Consider the following 16277-nt stretch of genomic DNA (forward strand, 5'->3'; position numbering starts at 1 on the left):
GCACCAAAACTGCATCATCAGAGATCACTCCCATGCTCATTTTTCTTCGCGTTTCTTTCAAAGCCTGCCCAGATAATCAGTCAGTGTCGCTACGGCCACAATGCAGACGCTCATTCTTTTGTGGCGCTGCACCGTCTACGGAGCGTCGTAAGAATTGAACGGGCGGGCGTCGCGACGCTTCCCTTAATTAATCGGCTAATTGAAAACTTGCGGAATTTTTAGCGAACGGGCGAGTGATTTATTGCCTTAGGTGAAGAATGACCGTCTTTTGCATCTTTGATTCGGGAAAAAAGGGATGTGTACTGTATGAGGTATATAGGGAGGCTTTGAGCGTCGGGACGTCTGCATGGGGCGGGAGAAATTGGGAAATAAAATTCCAGGGAGATACAGGGAAATGTACTGTATGCGGATAGGGATTTTGGGACTTATTGGTTGAACAATATTTGAAAGGGAACCATTTGTAGATAGTATTTCTCACTGGCTATCTAAATATAAACACTATTTAGGAAAAACTATCGAACACACTGTATGATGTGAGCGAAAAATGGGTATTAAATGTACAAGTTCAGCTTGCTTCTCCTTGCATTAATTATTTCTTGGTGTATTTGAAAATTTAAGTAGATTTAGTCTTATTCACATTTAAATATTGAACAACGCTGGTTTTGTCTTCAAACCTGAAATTTTCACTCATTTTCTCTGCAATTTCGATGATTAATCTGCTGTACGTTTCCTTCACTGATTATTTTTGAAAAATTAAGAAATTATATCAATTCTGTCTGTATATGAATAAACTATTTCGAAATTAATTGTTGCTGAAAGAATCGAAACAGTAACATTTTGATGTTTGACGTATGGCAGTTAACCATTATCGTCGGAACCATAGAATTCGTGGGGTGCACGAAAGAGACGAAGCTAGGGACGTGGCTGGCTTAGGTCATGTGGCAAAGGATCCAACCTATAGTACTATTCTCCCCAATTCTGGATTGGAAGAAGGGGACATATTGAGTGGCCACCCATATCACCTGATCTGGCTCCACTGGACTTTTTTCCCATGGGGTCAACTGAAATCCAAGATTTACGCTACCAATCCTGAGCCACTGGATGATTTTCGAACTCGGATCATTGATGAATGCCATCAAATTACACCAGAAATTCTGATTAACATATAGGGTGGGCAAAATTTGTTGTTTACTGAGGGGATCTCGAGAACTATAGCAGCTAGAAGAAAAAGGATGACATATTACCGAGCTTTTTTTCAGAGAAACAAAAAATGGTGGAACCGTAGCCTTCTACGATTCTTTGTTTTTGAGTTATCAACAGATTTTGACGATTTCGAAAAGTTCTCATAACTATTGCAGCTAGAGGAAAATAGATGACACCTTCTCAAGCTCTTTTTTCCTGACTTATACGAATCTATATAAAAAAAATTGAGATTTTGACGATTTCGAAAAGTTCTCATAACTTTTTTGTCTTTGAAGTTACAAATCTGAAACTTGAACCACTTACAGGCACTTTTTTACGTTGAATCTACTGACGAGATCGAAATATTTTTCTGAATTTGTTTTTTTTGTATTGGAAAAAAATCTTTCGTCAGTAGATTCTACGTATAAAAATGGCTAAGAAGGTTCAAGTTTCAAATCTGTAACTTCAATGATAAAAAAGTTATGAGAACTTTTCGAAATCGTCAAAATCTCAATTTTTTTCATATTGATTTGGATGAGTCAGGAAAAAAGAGCTCGAGAAGGTGTCATCTATTTTCTTCTATCTGCAATAGTTGTTGAGATTCCTTCAGTAGGCAACGACTTTTGTTCACCCTGTACTAGGACGTTTTATGTGAAACTTTTATAACAAAATTAGGTTATCTACTATTTTACCTGTCATTTCGTTATGGATGGAAATTTTGAAGCAAAATTTCAGGATCAGATAGTACTCGAGAAGATCTTCAATATGAGATATCGCAACACCCTCATTCCTATTCAAAATCAAGGGGTGGTACTCACCCCCGTTAGGGGGTTGAAGTTACAAGGATGAAAAATATGGAAAAATTGTTCCCCCTCGAATCAGAAATTGTCGTGTCCGAGAGATTTTCCACATTTTCCTTTTAAAGCTGGAAAATCGAGGTGTTGAGTTTTGGTTGGCCCACACTGTATATTTCCCTGGATGTGTGCTGAATTTCCCTGGAAGAAAGAATGCGGGGATGCGAAATGAAACGACAGATGATTTATGGTTTTAGTTTTTATTTTTGTGAACAGCAATATGTGAATTTATAATATTCATATATAATTTTCTTAAAATTAGCATTCATGTGTTGCATATTTCAAAAGAAAAGAAAAAATGGAGGCACCTGACTCAACCATCACTGTATCTGTGCACTGCGGTGCAAGTGCTCCATAAGTACAGTGTTTTTTTTTGTATCCACATTACGTTTTAATATAATCAAAACACACAAAAATATTTCGTTGTTTTTCTTCAACCTCAGTGCGCGCATGAAAATGTATCGATTTTTAGAAATTCGTCGTTGATGAGAATCAGCACCAGAGTGCTTGTTTCGTTAATTACGTCATAAATTGGAAAAATATTTTGTACAAATTGACTTCATTTTAGTTCTCGATTAATTGACTAAGTTGGAGACGAAAAAATCCAGATTTTCGATCAGACTCGAAACGAAATTATATACAATACAACGCTCATAAAAACCATATGAAATCAACTTCATAAATTTAGAAAAAATGTGGATTTTGAAAAGGAACCAGGAGATGAGAAAAATTTCTAGTCATTCGTCAATCAAGGGATCTCCTTTAATACATCGAATTTTCTACAATCTACATGTAAAAAATTAAATTTAAATGAAACCATGACTCTAAACTTCCAAAAAGACCTCAACTTCTCGACCAGAACCTATATGGCGTATGAAAAAAATGAGGCGGACAGCTTTCGAAAATTCCATCGGTACGACTAATAGAAAAATTCAATTCTCAATATAAAAATACGAGAGTGCGTGAAAATAAAGATTTCCCTTCGTTTAAAAAATTCAAATGTACGTTTTTTTTTCGAAATCTGTCCATGTTTTAAAACTAAATCAACAAAAGGTACGCGAAGCACCTAGAACCTAAATCTATGTACAACAATTTACTTTTCACCAGTTGGCAATGCTGTTTCTTCTCTATAATTCATTATATTATTTCTTTATATTACACTATATATAATAATCTGGCCTTAGAATATACATTATAAATTTAAAAAATTTGCCTATTAATAAAAACATGAAATGTCTTCCTTAGCTGCCAACTAAGGTTGTTCACAATTCTACACTCAATATTATGCATATTGATGCCGGAAAAGCTTCTTCTAGCCCACGGGCATCATTACAAGTCAACGGACACTTCTATGTCTGAAAAAATGGCACCTAAGAAATGAGAATTACAAGAGGTGAACGTAACTTTACATCCATTTTCAACAAAGTCTCCCCTTTTTCGGAACATAAAAAAGTAAGCAAATATAGAATATTTCTGTACAAACAATTAATATTTATTGATGAGCATAACACGAGATCATAACAACATTACATCCTTACGTTTCTTTCAACAAATATGGCTGATGGACTACGGTTCTCTCTTTAACTCTGCTACGCTTCAAAAAGCACTAGGTTTCGGTGAATCTGGAAAAAAATCGCAGTTGAAAAAATTACCACCCATGAAATTCTTCACTGGTGAAGAGTGAACAGTACATATACAAAAGGTTATTATGAAAAGACAACCAAGAGAAGGCTCTTTTCCTGAATGCTCTTTGCTGAATGAACTCAGGATAAATTCTATACTTCATTCAAATTTATTTTAGCGGTCTCAAATTTTTGTAACTAGAACGGAGTAAGGTTGGCACTCATGAAATGTCGTTAATGTCATAACGCCGTTGCCACAACTGATATCAATTTTAATTACGAAAATGCCGAAAGTGACTGAAAAAAAGAGACAGGGTTTCAGGAAGTGCTATTTAGAATTGAGGTCCGCTCATTCAAATAGTTATACCCTGATATTCTAAAATCCACAATACGTCAGACGGTAGCGAACATATTCAATGTAAGAGAATTTATATAATATAATGTTTCATCTGAATCTAAACAACAAACAACTTATATTTCAGCTGGATATTTCCACAATCAGAAAGATTGTGAATGAAGAGAATGACAAAGAATTGGGAGACCCAAAAAAGTGGTGGCAATTTTATGTTTGAGTGAATTAATGCGAAAAATTTACTACAGGATTTTCGATAAATGTCATCGGAGAATAAGTTCCCTGAAATGGATTTTTATATTTTTCATTTGACTTGTCCTATACAATGTAAATGTCTTAAGGTACTAATAAATACCTATAATTATTATTATTACATCAATGTATTAAGATGAATATCTACAAATACGAGCAAGGTGCCCTGTTACTTGTTTATTCATGTGAAATTTTTGTTCAAAGGTGAAGTTCATCTTGACTTGAAACTTCCTTCAATTCCTTTTACTTATATTGATGCAAGATGATTTTTGTTGAAGAATTTAACATTCTTGTAATTATCTGTGTATTCCTTCGGGAGATACCCATTCCCAACCACTGCATCATATGCATTTCATCTTCGAGTTGATATTTTTAAAATCTACAAATGATGTATGTCAAAGAAGATAACGAACATTAACTCTCCTCAAGATAGTGTATATCATGATATTATACTGATCTCTTGTATTTTCCATGCAAATAACTGGATTTGGTATGCCTTATATCAGTTTGTATAAACTTCAATTATGTTCGTCACATATTTCCCGAAGAGATTCGACATTGTGATAAAATACGTAATAACAGAAACTTTTACGTAGGACGGGCAACATAGCGTTGATTTTAAACCTAAAAATGTTTTGACAAGCGTCATAACCCCACATTTCGTACTATACAGAGTGAAATGTGTCAAATTTCCATGGCCAACCGACTGCTAAAATAAAAGTGAATGAAGTATACAGAAACCTGCAACCCTCCGAGATTTACTGAAATTCATTACACCTATCGTACAGTTCGGAATGGGGGCCATCCTGTGTATACCCAAACCGCAAGAAACTAACCAAATTTCCACGGATGATTTACATGCAAGTGAAATTCCAGCGTCCTGACCGACTGGGAACTTTCCAGGGATAAAGTAGTCTGAGAGGACCTACGCCGTTTCGCCGGGGACTGATTTCCTCTGTATTTTCCATAGATACAGCATAATTTCCGCATCTAGAATTCAAATGAGGGTACAAGATACGCGCAATAAATCCTATATTTTATTTTCGGTTCAATGTTGTGAGAAACGCGGATTTTTATTACGATTTCCACCTCGGCGGTTAGTTCGTCTATTTATGTTAGCTAACTTCGACAGCGGATGCACTTTCATAGAGTTTTTAATGAATATTATTAGTTCGGCGTAATACACGATCGAAGTAATTCATTCCAAGTCTATAATATGATAAAAATCTGACATCTTCTCGCATCTCATTCGGTAATTTTCGAAGGTCAACTTTCAACACGCGTAACTCCCAGAAAAATAATCGTAAAGCTCAATGTGATACATATTTCGAAGAAGCAACCCTTCTAGTGATAAATCTCGGAATTTCATGGACCTCAATCCAACCGTTTGATCCTGACGAATTTTTAAGTGTAGGAATTTTTCGAGGGCCAACTATCGAGACGCTTATTTCCTAGAACAATCATCGAACAGCCATCGAGGATATATACTCAACCTTATTGCTAACCCCTCCAAGCACCTTCAAGCAAAGAATAAGTGTAGTCCCTTTTTTTTTGTTTTGGACTAGCATCAATAGGAATTTCAGAGAAAGATTTTGATTACATTGGTTGCAATATGGCGAATGCGCCGGTTTAAAATTTCCTATATGCTCGGTACTTTTATCAACTTCCCACATTAATAAGAAATCTATTTACTATAATACAATAGACATAGAGACATGTCTTTATGTCTATGTATAATACAACCAGAACACAGAAAAACCTACAACTTTCAAGCACTGAACTTGCTGTTCCCATAGAGACGAAATTCTGGAAACATCTTCAGCGAAACGATTAATTTTCGATAGTGGGAAATTACGAATTGTCGTCGAATCCCCATCCAATTAAGCGATCTATACGTGATGCGAGAATTGAGTCGTCTCTCTCCGATAATACCATCCAACAAAGCCCCATTTATGGTCCTTTGCCAGTTCCAGTTATTCCTCATAGAAGCCCATTTGTCGAAAGGCAGTGTCAGATCGAAGAAATAATCATTTCTGAGAATTTCAAAGGAAAAGGACGAATCCTCACGTGATCCTGCCCTCTCTTCGAATTGCTAGTCTCAATGGGGAGAGATGAAATTTTTCCACAAAGGATTTTTTTAGGTCTCTCTCTCTGTCGTGAAACGATTTACGTTCACGCATACAGCTTCCAGGTAAAATGGGGGGGGTTGCAGGGTTTGATAGGCGTTTTTTTGCGTTACTTCGAATGAATGGACCTATTCCCGATTCCACGAAACCCAGATGCAATTAGTTTAAAGAATTATCAATCGTTTTTGCGTCATTCTTCAATTAAGGGTGTTCCTAGATTAGATGTACAAAAGAAAAGAGGAGATTCTTCAAGTAATTTTAAGAATATGGGAACATGGGACCATAAACGGTTCATTTTCCAGATATAGGGCGTTAAAGTAAGAATTTTTTTCAAGTTCTCCTCTTATAGTATCTACACTTCACAAGATATTCAACTGAAATTTGGCATAAATATTATAATTGATACTTCATACCATATGACATGCCAATTTCGATAGAAATAGGCAAATAGAAATATTTTTTCTGGAACAGTGTCCCCTGTTTTCTTCCAGAACTTTTCTTGGGTGAGTCACAGTTGATTTGAAAATATAAAAAGAAGCTTTGTTTTGAACGATTTAGTAAGCTGTGGTGAATAAATTCATTGTTAGTTTTGATATACGAGAATATATTGAAAAATTCTTGGCCTACTATAGAACCAAACAAAATTTCAATGTCAAAATATTTTATTACTCAACATATTCTCCTCTTAATTGGATATATTTATTATAGCGAACATGCAACGTCTCTAGACCTTTCAAAAACAATGTTTCTTCCTGCTCTCCAAACCAGACCTCCACAGCTTTTATTACCTCCTCGTTGGAAGAAAATTTACGACCTTTAAAACTTTTTTTCAGTTAAGGAAAGAGATGATAGTCGGATGGAGCCAAATCTGGTGAATAAGGAAGGTGTTCTAGTAATTCAAACCCTAAATCACGAATTTTTTGCATGGCAACATGAGATATCTGTGTGCAGGGGCGTTGTCCTGCAAAAACAAAACACCTTTGGATAGCTTTCCGCGTCTTTTCTCTTTAATTTTATCTCGTAAAGTGGTTAGTAATGTCGAATAATAATCTCCTATTATTGTTCTAAGCTTATCAAAAAAATCAATCATGATTACTCCATGGCAATCCCAAAAAACTGAAGCAAGAACTTTTCCACCAGATTTTTGGACACGAAACTTCTTAGGTCTTGGAGAATCAGAGTGTCGTCATTCCATCGATTGTTGCTTTGTTTCTGGATCGTAGAAATGTACTCAAGTCTCATCCATAGTAACAATTCGGTGTAAGAAGTCTACATTTGTTTTCAAATCGAGCACAGATCGAACGCGATGCTTCTACCCTTGCACGCTTTTGGTCAACATTCAAACATTTGGGGATCCATTTTGCAGCAATTTTCTCATGTCCAAATTGAAGTCAACTATATGATGAACGCGTTCGTATGAAATATTCAGTGCTTCAGTTATCAGTTTTAGCCCAATTCGACGGTCTGATAAAATCATGTCATGAACTGCATCGATATTTTCGGGGACTGACACAGAAACTGGCCTTCCCGATCGGTCATCATCTTCAATGGAAAATTGATCTCTTTTGAAGCTTGCAGTACAATTTTTCACGGTCGCATACGAAAGACATTGATCACCAAGGATATTAAGCATATCTTCGTGAATCTGCTTACCTCTTAACCCTTTTAAATACAGATACTTGATGATTTCCACAATTTCGGTAGACATTTTCTTTCTTTCAATTTATTACGTAACTCTGGTCTACTTTTTTGACCTCAAACTTCACACTGACACTTCTTATTAGTTATTTTTCGTTGCTATGGTAACGCAATATTTTTTTCTGCATGGAACTGGTCTGACTAAGTAGATATCAATGAAAAATTCAAAAGTTCTTCTTAGAATTACTCAGGGAATCTCATATTTTCGCTTGTACCACTCCTCCAACTTAGGAACACCCTGTATACCCTCTATTTCACATCGAACGCGTTCTCAACGATCGAAAAAAACGTCGTATAAACCTGCGAGCTGCATCTTTCCGCCGCCCCCGCGTTCAGGGGGTCGCTTCATCCCCTCGGATAGCTTTCACTTGCCGGCCCTCCCTATCCATCGCGACGGCTTCAGGCGCCAGTTCCCGGCGCCGACGAGCGTCGGCAGCGTCCTTACTTTTTACTACGCCCCGCACCGACCCCCCCGCCCGGCCTGGAACCAAGAAAAACCGCCCATTATTGCCTACAGTTATCTTAAGAAGCCACAATAAAACTGTCGTTTAGAGAGTGACTCCGTCGTTAATAAGAATTGGTCCTGTATCGATTCCCGGAGGGAATTAGGTAGCGAACGATGAAGATCCGCGGATGGACGCTGTTTCAATAAAAAAGTTTGGACGTGGAGGGGGGAGGAAGCGACCCCCATCGACTCTATGTATATTGCTATGGGCAAAGTTCAAATTGATCCACCTTATTTTGTGTAAGGATGTCGTTGGTTAGATTGGGCCAGAAGTTTGGCAGTTTTTGAACGGTGTCGATGTTTTTTTTCGGTGGTTGACGCCGGTCTAATTCTGTGGACAGACTGGAGGTTTAGTAGAGACGTTAGTCCATAACGTCCTCAATATCAAACAAAAATACGTTAGATTATGTGTTGACCAAACAGTATTTGGGGAAGGTTTAAGTTTTCTACTTCATCTAGAAGGCAAATGCAGCTAAAATGCATTGAATGCTTGTGGCATTGTTATGGTAACAATGCTACGAATGATGAATCATGTAGAGAATGGGTTGAAGCCTTCCTTCGGACAGCCAAACTCGTAGACGAAGAATTCAAGACATAACTCGATGAAAATCCAAGTCAAACCCAAGACGCGCCTATAGACTGTAGGGTAACTCAATGAGCAGTTAATAGGAATCATTCAAAACCAAGTCCTCAAGACCTCTGAGACGTTGAAAGGCCTCCTATCACAAAAATCGACATGGTAGTGCCATAATACGATAAAGCAACTGGCCAGAGACAACAAAGTGACTCTACTATGGGTACCAGGGCACTGTGGTGTTGAAGGAATCCAAAAAACCGATGAACTCGGAAAAAGAGCATCAAGCTTAACCTTGCTGGACATGGGCCTTTCTGTGGGCTTGGCAAGTACCAATACAAGGCAGCGGTCCAACAATGGGAGTTGAACAACAGACTTACCCTCTAGAGAAACACTCCTGGACTTACTCAGTCAAAGAAATTCGGACCTACACCAGAAAACTGCTAAGGCTGTCACGAGCTGGGCTTCGAGTGATAGTAGGACTACTGACAGGGCACTGTCGGTACAAATATCATTTGCACCTTATGGGTAAGTCAGCAGATGAGGTTTGTAGGCTCTGTGGATCAGAAGCAGAAACAGCTGAACACATGGTATGCAAGTGTCCAGAGCTGGCGGACCTCATATGGGGAAACCAGTCCTGGATACTCACGAGGTAACGGCTAAGGCCCCTAAGGATGTTGTCAGTTTTATCAACGACCTCCTTGGGTTCCTACAATTCTTGCAAATGGTTGTGCAACAACCTACTGGTCGATTCTCAAGCCAAGATCTGCTTGATTGGGGTATAAAACTCGATAACTAGCATTATGAATACGTTCTTTCTTCCAGCGAGGTGAATCGCCAGTCTCACAATAAAACAAAACCGTAACAAAGGAGCAAACTTCCGAATAACCCCCGACCAAACTTTCCCGATCGTCATCTTATTGTTCCTCCAACCAGCTAAACCCCATAAACCAATCTCCCGAAGTATAAAAGTTCAATTGACCCTCCCCTGCCTCCCTATCATCTGGATCAGCGAGGGATCAGCCGAAAGGCGCAGTTTTCCCTCGGTCGAACGCAGAAAGATTAATTTTCAAAGACCGGGAGATGTTTCCCTCTATGTTTCTGTTCCGTTCGCAGTTTAATGAGGAAAAGTTCTGATGGAGCCTTCGGTTGGCAGTGTGACGGTTTTTGGTAGACGTCTGTCATCTGATTTTTTGCCCGGGATTAAAAGGTTGCCAGGTTTCTCCTCTGTTTTGGGTCAACCGATTTATTCGAGTAGTGAGGAATCGTAGTTGACGTATTCACATTGGTCTGAACCAAAAATCGTACTCTTTAACCCACCCCATCGAAAAGCGACAGGGGTGTACTTAGGTTCGTACAAACTCTATTACTGAAGTATTCTTAACTAAATTCGATATCTTTCTAAGCTGGCTTGACGGAACACTACGGACTCTAAGCACACCTTCAAAAGCTAGTTTTTTTCCAGGTTTGTCCTTTCAAGAGCAGCCTGACATGTACCTCATGTCGAAATGTCCTTAGAGTCTGTTAAGGACGGAGTAAAAGGGGTAATTTTCTTCCCATAATGTCCAAGGTGTATTCAATGAGTGAAAGATTGAGAGAGCTAGAACGACAAGGTGAAAAACCTGCTTGACTGTCTTCAAAATGAACCAAAGTAACTTTAGCTATATGTGAACGTGTATCATCTTGTTGAAGCTACTCTAAATTCATGGTTGATTGTTTCTCATACTGACTTGAACAAATAGAAATACTTCACTAAGTCACTTGGTACATTTCTCCATTTGTTGCTGCTCTCCAACTGACTGTGGAGGATGTTGGAAAGTCTTAAGTCCTCTCCATAAGCTCCTGCTGGGAGTTGAGGGTGAAATCCAGCTCCCAGAGCTTGTTTGTGAGCCACAATAGACCGTGGCGTTAGATCAGGTGCCTCACCTCAAATCTAGGACGTCCTGACAGGTCTTCAGCCTTATGAATTCATCCCTGAACACTCCCGGAGTTCCCCAAGGTTCACCCCACCCGAAAAAACCGAATATAGCCGAATAGCCTAACATGTACCTTATGTCGAAATGTCCTTAAGAGTCTGTTGAGGAAGGAGTATAAGGGGTAATTTTCTTCCCATAATGTCCAAGATGTGTTCAATGAGTGAAAGATTGAGAGAGCTAGAACGACAAGGTAAAAACTCTGCTTGACTGTCTTCAAAATGAACCAGAGTAACTTTAGCTATATGTGAACGTGTATCATCTTGTTGAAGCTACTCTAAATTCATGGTTGATTGTTTCTCATACTGACTTAAACGAATATATACCTAGAAATACTTCATTAAGTCACTTGGTACATTTCTCCATTTGTTGCTGCTCTCCAACTGATCCTAGAGGATGTTGGAAAGTCTCAAGTCTTCTCCATAAGCTCCTGCTGGGAGTTGAGGGTGAAATCCAGCTCCCAGAGCTTGTCTGTGAGCCACAATAGACCGTGGCGTCAGGTCAGGTGTCTCACCTCAAATCTAGGACGTCCTGACAGGTCTTCAGCCTTACGAATTCATCCCTGAACGCTCCCGGAGTTCCCCAAGGTTCACCCCACCCGAAAAAACCGAATATATCCGAATAGCCTAACATGTACCTCATGTCGAAATGTCCTTAAGAGTCTGTTGAGGAAGGAGTAAAAGGGGTAATTTTCTTCCCATAATGTCCAAGATGTGTTCAATGAGTGAAAGATTGAGAGAGCTAGAACGACAAGGTGAAAAATCTGCTTGACTGTCTTCGAAATGAACCAGAGTAACTTTAGCTATATGTGAACGTGTATCATCTTGTTGAAGCTACTCTAAATTCATGGTTGATTGTTTCTCATACTGACTTAAACGAATATATACCTAGAAATACTTCATTAAGTCACTTGGTACATTTCTCCATTTGTTGCTGCTCTCCAACTGACCCTAGAGGATGTTGGAAAGTCTTAAGTCTACTCTATAACCTCCTGCTGGGAGTTGAGGGAGAAATCCAGCTCCCAGAGCTTGTTTGTGAGCCACAATAGACCGTGGCGTTAGATCAGGTGCCTCACCTTAAATCTAGGACATCCTGACATGCCTTGAGTCGTATGAATTCATCCCTGAACGCTCCCGGAGTTCCCCAAGGTCCACCCCACCCGAAAAAACCGATTGTACGAATTAGAATCGCCCCCTAGATTGATGGTCCCGATGTCGAATTCAAAGAGATGGTCGAACCAGGCAGTTGAGATGAGCGATGACTGTATCTCTCGCCTCATATATCTCAATCTCATCCCGCACATCTCAATATATCAATTTATGCGTCTTCTCTCTCTCCCCCCCCTCTCCTAACCCCCGCGATTTTATACTTCCACATTAATCTTTGTGAGTGCTCTCCCTCCGCCCTTACGCCGGTATAAACAGACATCCCGATGTCTAGCGTTATGCAAATTCGTCATGTATAAGTGTACTACTACTCTCCGATACGTGAGATTTTAAACTGCTCTTACGTCTTCGGAAAATCCGGCAGATTTATGTCGTTTTTGGGGAAAAATGGGGGATGACGGGGATGTATCTCGGCAATAAATTTGGCGGCCAGGTATGAGTTGTACCGGTTTTCGATTGTGAAGAGTTATTTTTCCGATGTGCATATGGCGAGAGGAAAACAACGTTTTACGTTTTCCTCTTCATATACAGGGTGAGTCTTTGACTGATACAGATATTTTAATAGTAGATTCTTGACTTTGAAAGAAACACTTTTTTCCTTTACCATTTTTTCCTATTCGGCTCGGTTTCAAAGATACAGGCTGTTGAAAAACCATAAAAATGTTTTTTTGGTTTCATCTCATGAACGGTTTCATCCAATGAAATGAATTTCGGAATACAGTTTTTCATTCATTTGATGAATCTTTCTCGAACACAAGATATCACCCACGTCTTCCAGTTTTCTCATTATGGCCATTACGTACCATAAAAATACCAAAAATTCAAAGAACCCAACTCTCGGAACTAAGTTGAACGATATCTAATGTATATTTGAACGTTTTGTAAAATAAAAGTATTCCTCATATTTTCACATATAATGCGCCTTTTTTGAGTAATTTGATGTTCAAAAATTATCTGTGAAATTTTAAAAATTGGGTACTTTGGCTGAGTACAACTCTGTTTTAAAGATCCACAGATGTGTAGTGTCACAGATTTAGCTATTTATTCTGAAGGTTATTTTCCAGCGTTGTCATAGCTCATTATGAAAACTTAAAATGGCTATTTTTTTTTAGCAGGGCCGAATCGGAAAAAATGGTATAGGAAAAAAGTGTTTCGTTTGATCTCAAGAAACTACGGTTCAAGTATTGGTCCGAGCCGAAGACTCACCCTGTATGGACGAAACAGCAAATGAAAAAGACGATATTTTCGTGTCTGCTCCAAATTCTTTATGTTTCGGCCCTTACAAAATTAGGGCCATCTTCAGGCATCTGCAGACAAATACAAAGATGTATGAAAACAGTAATAAAATGAAAGACATCAACAGAAAAGTACATGGAAAGAGAAAACAACAGTACAAAGACAAAACAGTAAATCAATAAATATTAAGAGTCGAATTGTAAAAAGCTGCTGCTGTCTTTTATTTTATTACTGTTTTCATACATCTTTGTATTTGTCTGCAGATGCCTGAAGATGGCCCTAATTTTGTAAGGGCCGAAACATATGTAGCAATTTTTAATAAAGAATTGGAGCAGACACGAAAATATCGTCTTTTTCATTATCTATCAAACTCCAATGAACAGGATGGATAACAGATTTGAAACAGCAAATCATTCAGGCAGATTTCGCCTCACCTTTTCTGTTCATTTCTTCTTCAATTCTATCTTAATTTTGAGTCAAATTACAGCATGGTTTCAGTATCAGTCGAGATCAACGTTAAGAGCTTTGGGATTTAAATCATTGATTCCTTGTTCAACATTATATTCATACGCAAATACAATGATAAGAATCAAATTCAGATGCCTACCACCCGCAGGTATGAATATCAACAAGTGTTACTATATGAATTGAACTAGCCAATTTGCCACCGTCAGCACAACTAAACGGAGAACGTTCCATCGAAGAAGAGCAGATGCTGAGCATGGTTTCAGTTTCAACTGATAATTTTGATAATCTCTTGAAACCTATCATTCCAAATCTTGATTGGGGCAGCTGCCAGTTACACCCTGTATATAATAAAGAAAGCCCATACCGAGGACGGCATCTGTATAGTTATCTTGGCAAAATTAGCCCACTGGGTTCAAGAGAAATTGAACTTCAATGTGTATATTCTGGAATCAAAGCAGTCTTGGGTGAGTTCAGTACCTGGATGAGTGCCCGCTTCTGATTCCACATCAACGCATCGAGTTTTTCGATGCTTTATCCCAATATATCGTCATCGATTAACGATGAATCAAAACGTTTTAACGCATATTGACGTTACATTTGTCAGGTTCCTTTACAGTTCCGAGGGCCAAAAAACCCATCGCTCATTCACGCGGCTCGGGATCAATCCGAAAAAAACGACGGACGCGTAAAAATTACCGTCGCGACGACCCGCGTCCCTATAAATCGCGCGTCGCCCTGTAATGGGGAACAATCCGAAAGAACGGGACGCGCGATAAATGACAAACGGTTTCGGATTCTAACGACGTCATCAGGGAATTCGACGGTGGCTCCCCCTGTCGGTCGACGGTCGTAATTGATTGCCAGGAATGGCGTCCGCGCGGGCGGAGGTCGCCCGCGACCGTTTCAATCGGTCCTTCGTTCGACGCTGCTACCCCCCTAGGGGCAGAAGGGTCTTGTTAGGTGGGTGGGAATGGGCTCGCTTTGATATGTTGGCGTGCGGGAAATTGCAGTTTTCTGCGGAACGATGAGGTTGGTGCACCTTCTTTGCTACGTCGTTATTGTACCTACACTTCATTGATGAGGCAACATCAGACGCGTATAGGTCTGACGGTTGGCGTTAACGAAGATAAGCTCTGTATCTGCTTCAAGATTAGTCTCAGAAGGAGTTCAAAAGGAAACTGTATTCCATCGAAAAGCACAGCAAGGAGAGGCCATCCTTTGATGATTGTCAAACTCAATTGTTGTTACTGTTGAATTGCAAGTCGAAATAAATTTTCTCTACATCCACGAGAGGATATGTAGTATATTTTCCAAGATCTAAGACTCAGAATCTGTTAAGATCGACAGCAATTGGCTCATTCTAATATGAGGAGTCTTTCTCGAGTTGTGGTGGAGGCAGATAGGTTGTGTTTCTCGAATTGTATTAGCTGTTTTAGGACAGATGTTGCCGGAGCTCTAGTCTCACTTAGAAGGCACGCTCATCATACTTAAGAATCTGCGACTTCTTTCTCTGGAGCTGGGGCAGATTAGGTCTTTAAACATACCCCAAGCACCCCACCACAAATCAAGCAGCGAATAACCGAAGAAATCCGAACCAAACCGCCATGGTGTATGCGTGTTGCTTGTCTTGACTTCCATCGTGCTAGTTTTTGAGAAGAAGGGAGGACTAGTAGCATCTCCATGGCTCTACAGTGGGAGTAGGGGATTCTTCGAAGTTTCGAGAGTTTGATTCATGAGCTCCTTTAGATTCAGCTTGGGAGCACCTGTTCAAGTTTCAAGACGATGTTGAGCTGTAGAGACAGCCACAAAAGATCCCAGATGGTGTGATTATTGGGGGGGTCCAGAGATAGCCCTATGAGAGTGAGGGTGTAGCTAAGAGGATAGCTTTATCTATACGGAGTTTCCAACTAATCCAACAAACCTAACATGACCTAACCCAAAGAAGAGAAGAGCAGGAGCAATTTGAATCAAATAAAGTGCGAAGTCTTACCCCACCACTGTTTTCACCAGAAGTTACCTTTTTTCATATAAAGATGCCGAAAATTTAGTCGATTTGTAGATAGCCAAGTTATTTACACAAGTTATCCAGATATCTCCAGAATAAACCCCTCATTTCTGATAGAAAACAGTGGCAAATGGTCTGTACAATTGGATTCATGAGTCCAAACCAAAAGTTGCCCTTTTTTGAGTTGGGACACCCCGTATAATGATCGCGCTCATATCGGTTGTATTTCCAAGGAAGAAAAGGACATATTTCAGGTGGAAAATA

The 16277-nt window shown here is 39.2% G+C and overlaps 1 protein-coding gene across 1 annotated transcript in view; it reads right to left on the reverse strand.

The window, feature by feature from the left end:
- Positions 1–2220: 2220 nt before the first annotated feature.
- The window catches only part of LOC123314793 (forkhead box protein O-like), a 112668-nt gene continuing 98611 nt past the window's right edge, over positions 2221–16277 (reverse strand). Inside the window, exon 7 of the mRNA XM_044900143.1 lies at positions 2221–3658. The gene's annotated coding sequence lies outside the window, so the exon portion shown is untranslated. The remainder of the gene's footprint in view (positions 3659–16277) is intronic.

Source organism: Coccinella septempunctata, chromosome 6, assembly GCF_907165205.1.
Source record: "Coccinella septempunctata chromosome 6, icCocSept1.1, whole genome shotgun sequence".
NCBI classification, from domain to species: domain Eukaryota; kingdom Metazoa; phylum Arthropoda; class Insecta; order Coleoptera; family Coccinellidae; genus Coccinella; species Coccinella septempunctata.